Genomic DNA, 7,821 nt, shown 5'->3' with positions numbered 1-7,821 from the left:
ATCATACGAACTTGTATAAAAACATTGTTTAATTTACAAAAAAAAATTATACTATATATTTATAAATTTGAAACGACCATAATAATTGAATAATTTTTAAAACCTTGGTTGGTTGGTTGGTTGGTTAGAGTGGCCGGTGCGACCCGACTGGCCAACACCCCAATTAGCACCGACGTGCCGTTTTGCTACCACCGCCTCGTGAAACCCGGTTGTCAAAGTACGTTGGTCCAGGGCCAGCGATCAGAGCCACCCCGTTCTTTTAAGGAACTTATTTACGTCCCCGATACTTTTATTAGAAATGTTCCCCAGTTCCATTATGTCCGTTTCCCCAAATGACAACAACCTGGCCCTTTGAAGAGCCGGACACTCGCAGAGATAGTGAAAAAGCGTCTCTTTTTTGTCTATCTCCCGACAACTGCGGCATGACGTATTAAAGGGAATTCCCAGCCTAGCTGCATGATCCCCCACAGGCCAATGCCCCGTGTACACAGCCACTAACTTAGCTATGTCCGGTCGAGGCATCGCCAGGAGGCTCATTGATTTCTTATGGTCGTATTTCGGCCACGTCTTCCTAGCCGTTGCACATGTGCTCAGGCCCCTCCTTAAAACCTTAATATGAATTGTTTTTCTTTAAAAGAAAATAATGAGGAATTATTCAAGGAAACTCTCAATGGTATTATCATAGTTTTAGTAAATTATTTTTGCCCTTTTAAAATATTCAACGTGAGTTCTTATGTTATTTATAAAATATAACAATGGATGCAGAATATATAAATGGGCTTTAAAATTTTGAAAATATGAAAATATTTCCACTTGCACCTTCATGTATAAAATTCTATTTTTCGTTTGTTATTTTATTTCCAACAATATTTTTTCAAAAATTGAAAAAAATTATATTTAAAAACAAAAACAATAAATTGATATAAGCGTCTTAAGAGCGACAAAAAAACGTGATTTCTTGTGATACAACAAAAAAACTCTTTTTTGGACTTAAAACTGGAAATAATTCATACATAAACTTAAACTAAAAGTGGATTTCCTTATTCGAGAGTAAATATTTCATTTAGACGCCATTTATCCTCTGATTTTTTATTATTTATATCCTGATTTATGTTACAATATTATAATTTTTTGTATATTTTTTAACATATACTTACACATTATCCTTTTTAGTTAATTCTTGTTTAGTATTATAAAAAAAACTTCTGCAAAATTTTGAATCCATATATGAGTATATAGATATTTATACTTTAGATATGAATATATAGATAGGTTTTAAAAAAAATATCACCGTATAGAAACCTAAAAAGAAAAACAATAAAAAAATTACATGTGAATAAAATATGAAGAAATAAAAAACGAAAATTAAAAAAAAAAGAATTGAACACTTTTAAAGTCAATGCTAAAATATGTAAGGATAATAATGTGAAAGTATTTAAGAGAATAATGTAATAAATAGAATATAAGGAAATAAAGGGAACAAAAAAATTGTTTTATAAATTCATTTTTTTCGTAATAACTTAGAAATATTTCATTTTCCGTATGCTACATTTCATAATCTTAAAAAATTTGATTGCCAATTTTTGAAATTTTTCAATATTATGTAAATGTTAGATAGATTCAACGAATGCAAGATACGTTATATACAAAAAATATAATCTTTGATTTGAAAAATTAATAATATTAGCAGCAAAACTTTGATTAATAAGAGAGCTATTAACATTTTCAAAACAAAAATTTTCAAAAGATTTTTTGATTGTAAAAATCATAATGAAAATCTTGCAAGAAATATAGATCTGATAACTTCATATTGTACATTTATTTACAAAGATCTATTAATTATCTTTAAAAAAGCGTCTAGTGTTTTACGATTCCGAAACTATATGCATTTACTTATGTAAATTAATTAAGATTAATTAATCTGGGATTAAAATTTTAAAATTAACATCAGACTGCTGAAAACGGCAATATCTGATATTTGTCTGGAAATTTATCAAAGTATCAATCGGCAACCATATACGAAACATCCTGTAGATTTAAAAACTTGCAACTAAAAAAAATGTTAGAAGTTACTACTTCCATATTGTTATTCATTTCTCCCATAAAAATTTTGACTGAAATCTACCACAAAATTTTTGGAACACAATGTAAAAGAAGGTTCATAATTCAGTAGGGAAATCATTTCATTAGTTTTTTTCTTCTAGCCCCTTATTTTTATAAAATTTTTATTTCGGAAATAGTAACTTACTCAGATTGTTTCCTCGGATTTGTGACAAGTATAACGAAAACATAGCTAAAATAAAAAAAAAAATTAGTACAATTTGCTAAAAAATTGAATTATTCAAAAACTTTATCTACATTTTCCTTGTAATTACGAAAATTCTTCATGATGTCTTCTATAAATTAAAATTGCCTTTGAAATATAATCTCTTTGTACTTCGAGCACTTCGCATCTCTATATTATTTTGAAATGATTTTTATGATTAATGTGCATATGCTGAAAAATCACTGAAAATAATAATTATAATAATTATTTTATAGTTTCATATTATATAAGAATCATTTTTAAAATGAAATATAATCTCTTTAGCCCTTATTTTCCAAAAAGAAACTATTATTATTTATGTGAAATTTTTTTTTTGTAATAAAAGTGAAGTTTTTTTCTGTTTTTTAGAACAAAATTTATCATCATAGTTATGACTTTGCTTTTTTTCATTTTAATTTTTCTATTTTGTTTCTCCATTTGGATATTGAAAAATCCTTGAAATATTTTTGCTTTTTAAAATGTGATAAAGGTACAAAAAAAAGAAAATAGTTTTCTTCGCCTCTTGAAAAATCTGTTATAACTGTAGATTTGAAAAAATTTAGTCTAAAGTATTATTTCTTATAAAGTCCTTTTAAGGGTACTGTAAATATAATTTGATATTGTTATTGTATTCTCTTTGCTAATTTCTCGATTAAAATATGTGAGCTACAAGTTTAGGATTAGGTTTGTGATTGAATATAAGTTATGACGTATTTTACTTTAATATAATTTATTTAACTTAATGGCATTGTATTGTGTCTTCCTCTGAGATTATTTTAAATTTTGTCATTATTTTATTTTTATTTAGGTCAACAGCTGGAGATTAATTGCAAATTTTATTGTTAAATATAAATTAGCAGCATAAATAGCAAATTAAAGTTTAAAAACAAATTTTATTATCGGTTATAAATTAAATGAAACTCAAATAGTCAGTAAATAGTGCCCTTCGCGCACAGTGGCATAATCTTGAGAGGCTCAACGTTTTGGGTGGATGCAACCAGCCTACATTGTGCTGGACATGTGGGCGTTGAAGCAATTAAGCGGCTGGCACGTTGGACGTTAACACACTTGTTCTTAGCTTCATCACCCTCTAAAGGAGATTGTGTGAACCTCACCTGCAGAAGGGAAATACTGGGGAATTTGTTACCCAGTCCGGCGGGGCTACTATCTACCGAATCTTTTAAGTCAGTCGAATTCCTCGGGGAGATGGGTTTCAGGAAGTTGCAGCGGCTTGTCCTACACTTAAGGTGGTGTTATTTTTACCCCATCTGTACAATCTACAAATAAGTCACTTAAAAGTCATCATTATTGAAAATCACAAGATTGTTTCTACAGTTTTATATTCAACTTTGTTTCCAAAACAAACTAGTTATTTTAGAATATCCTAGTATTGTAAAATTTTTAATTTTATATTTTTCTTTTATGCGAAAGTTTCTATATGTTATAAAATTGTGTAAATAAATTCGACTTTAAATAATACAAGTATGTATAACAATTTTAATCAGAATATTGTATCTGATTATCCTCGATATTATAGAAAAAAAATTCGATGCTAAAGAAAACAGAATAAAGTTGATAAACTATCGTTATTATTATGATTCCAAACAAAATTTATAGTTTGAGTAGTTGGTTGCCCCCATAAATTTTAAGCAATATAATAGTTTCAAATATATTATGATATGTTTTGATATATCATTCCTTTTCTCCTTTTTAACTTGAGTCCTTTTACGAATATAACAACTATGTATATAAAATTAAGAATAATAAGAAAAATTTTTTTTGGGGTTAGTTATTTATTTAAAAAGATATATTGATTGTCCTCATAGTTGAAATGAGAGATTTAGAAATAATAAAACACAGAAAAAAAAGTGAAAATATAAGAGAAATTTAATTTTTGCAAGTGTATGCCAGAAATTGGTTATATGAAATTTTTGGAAGAGTATAAGAATTCATGTGGTTGTAGAATGAAATGGAATAACTATTAAATCCCTGACATATTTGCAATATCACGATTTTAACTCTGTTATAATGCTTTTTTTTTAATGAATATCTCAGTGCATATGCTCATGGTATTTTGCAAAATACGAGTAGGTATATACATACTTATATATGTACATAATAATATAACATTATACACACATGTATAAAAAACATTTTATTTTATCTTTAATATTAATGAATTTTAAATGATATTCTAGAATTATTTTCAAAAAAGAAAAAGAAAAAGAAAATGTAGAAAAGAATTATAAATATTGCTTTAATAGCTTTACACTGATTATTACTGTAGTTTTTTCAAGTATATTATTCCCGATAGAAATGAAGAAAGTATTATAATCCAGTTTGAGCTAAAATTCTGGATTCTCTTGGTTGTTAAATTATGACAAATTTCAACCTGACTTAATATTTGAGTACAGATATATCTAGGTACCTAGTTACACCAAGTTAAATCACATAGTCTTGCAATTTCTCACATCAAAAGTGTAGTTTTAAAAATAGAAATAGATATTGCCAATAAAAAACCCGAGACCAAAATTTTCAATAAGATTTTCAAATTAAAATCTTACAATTCGAAAATTACTTTTCCATCAAATCCATTTTTTCTATCATTTCATATAAAATTTACTTGACTTTTATTAAAAAAAATATCCATAAAGTACGAACGAATTACTCGAGAAAGTTACGTAGTACATACATACTTATATTTCACTATAAAACATTGAATTGAATTGGTTTTCTTGTAATACTTCTATAGTAAAGGATTAAAATCTGAAAAATCTATTGAAATCTAATCTTTTAAAGGATTAAAATTACATAAATGTGTATTGAAAAAGAACCATAAGCGTGTGAAGACATTTCAATTTAAAAATGGTTTTTAGAAATTTCAAATGAAAAATTAAAATAATACAAATTAATGGTTCTTTCCAAGGTTGATGTTCTAATTAATAATAATTTTTGGGGTCCTTAAAGATGAATCCGTTCTAATACGAAAAAAAATCTTTAGAAAATTTTAATTTGCGTAAAATAAATTTTAATGTAGCATAATGTTGTCAATGGCTTTGCATTGTATGATGCTGTGATTGGTTTTTTGAAATAAAATTTAATTTTCTTCATCCCTTAGTAAAATATCATACGTGTACAATATTAGAATTTGAGCCGATTTTTTTTTTATTTTTTTTTGTGTTAAAAAGTTCAGATTTTATAGTCTAGCCACATTTAAGAACTTTTAAATTGTATCATGTAGAGACATTATTTCAATAATACCGAGCATTATTAATACGTGTGGAATATTTTAAGCTTACAACATCTATTTTGCATACAAATTGAAAATAACTGTAAATTTGAATTTTAAATATTTCTGTATAATGTAACCATTTTTTTTTAAATTGAATGTAATAAAGCTTTAATAAAAATCCCCTCATGAATTACTGCAAAAAATAATGATAATGCAAAAATACCTCAGCAACATTCTCGTTAATCAAACTTGAATTAATATTTTTTTGTTTTTTGAAGCTCTGATTTGTATTCTTTGTTTTTACTTTAACTCCTGAAAATTAAATGAACAAACGTAAATGTAAAATTAATATAAAAATGAAAAAACTTACCTTGTGACCTTCTTGATTCTAGTTCATATTGGGCAATGACTATGAGCTTTTACTTTTGCTAATTTAAATGCACTTGCGCACGCTACGGCCAGTGTACCATGTTGCCATTGCGAATTATTCTTAATTGGATGGCGCATTTTAATATCTCTACTAGCCACTAGGCCTAAATGAAGAATTTTGGATGAATGAACTTTAATAGTGCGATATTTTATCAAAACCTAACCCAGCATTTACACGTACAAGTTACTTGCAAGAAAGTTGCAATACATACAAAAATTTTACTAACACATTGAAATATTTCTACTTGCTTGTTTACTTGCAGTTCAACTTGCAAGAAAATTTTGCTGCCAGTAATTTGAGCAAGTAATGTGACATATTGAGAAATTCACAAAAAAAAATTTGTTGTTTTGTTTTTTTTTTTTTTTTATTTAAAATTTTTGAATTTTGTTTTGAAAAAATTAAACTTAGCAAACTTATGGTTTCTAAAATTTATAAACAATTATATATATTGCTAGTTGTTTTCTTCTCAAAGACATTTTCAAAAATTAACTTGCTAAACGCCTACGTCATAATAGCAAGAAATTTTACATTTCGAAAAACTAATTGACAATTTAATATTATACAAACTTGCTTGCAAGTAACTTGTATGTGTAAATGCTGGGTAAGTATCATTCTAAAAAAAAAACCAATTAAAGAGGGTAACCGTTAATATTTTTGATTTCGATTGTTCTGTAATATGCAAACAGTATTAAATAATGGCATAGCCATGAAAATAAGCTTTAAATACTAAAACACATGCTGTCGTTTTTTAAATTTAAAATTCTTGAGCGCAATACCGTAATATCAGTATTAAATCGAAATTCGAATCACATTAATGTATAAACTTAAATATTAAATATCACATTATAATTTAAATTAAAATATCTCACTATTTTACTCACTAAGTGAAAAGAAGGTGAACGACTATTATATATTTGCATAATGTAGTTTTCAAATGAAAAAAAATTTTCTCGTTTTCTAAAATGTATACAAAATATGTTCAGTCAGTCGATAAATTGAGAAAATATACGAAAACTTCAAATGAAAAGTGGAGAAAAGGAAAATTCTGATTTGATTGACATTATTTCATTGTCTGTAGAGACTAGTCAATGGCATCAATTTCGGAATGAGTGAGATAAACGAACATTACCAGAAAAAAAAATATTAAAAAAAATTCGTTTACTAAAACAGAAAACGGATGAATTTATGCATATTATTAATACATGTGCATACAAATATTTTTATGGAATTCACAAAATTTTATACAATACATTTCAAGTTCTTTCATGTCAATTCTATTGAAAAATTTATAATAATATAATAAGATTTTAAATAGTTTATTTTAACCATAGTATTTTATCGAATTTAAAAACCTCGATTGTTTCGATATTTGTAAACTATCGATAATATCGATAGTGCTATCCATATTTGTTCACCTCTAGAATCAGCTTTTAATTTAGAAAGAAACACAAATTGCGCAGTTAAGACTCAAGAACCAATGAAAATTTCGAAATTTTTAAATCAGTTGATTAACTATAATGTGTGTTTATATAATATATTATAAAATCGCCTAATGTGTTAAGTCACCACCACTTTTTAAATACAGGAGCAGTTAAGGAAGAATATTGCAACTAAATATTCTTTTATGTTTTGAATATTATGGTATGTTAATTATACTGATAATTTCAAATCCTTAATTTATTATATTGTAAGCTTCTTAAATTTCCAAAACGCAATCTTTGAATGATTCAAATATATTATTAATATAATTTAAATTGCCCGTATGAAAGTGTGAACTGGAATCAAATCAATGGCTTGTGAAGCACCAAAAATATTTTATACATACATATGTACTATGTATAAACATTACCAACA

This window comes from Condylostylus longicornis, unplaced genomic scaffold (genome assembly GCF_029603195.1).
Source record: "Condylostylus longicornis isolate FDR11 unplaced genomic scaffold, ASM2960319v2 ptg000076l, whole genome shotgun sequence".
Taxonomy (NCBI): domain Eukaryota; kingdom Metazoa; phylum Arthropoda; class Insecta; order Diptera; family Dolichopodidae; genus Condylostylus; species Condylostylus longicornis.
Note: the sequence above shows the minus strand (reverse complement) of the source record.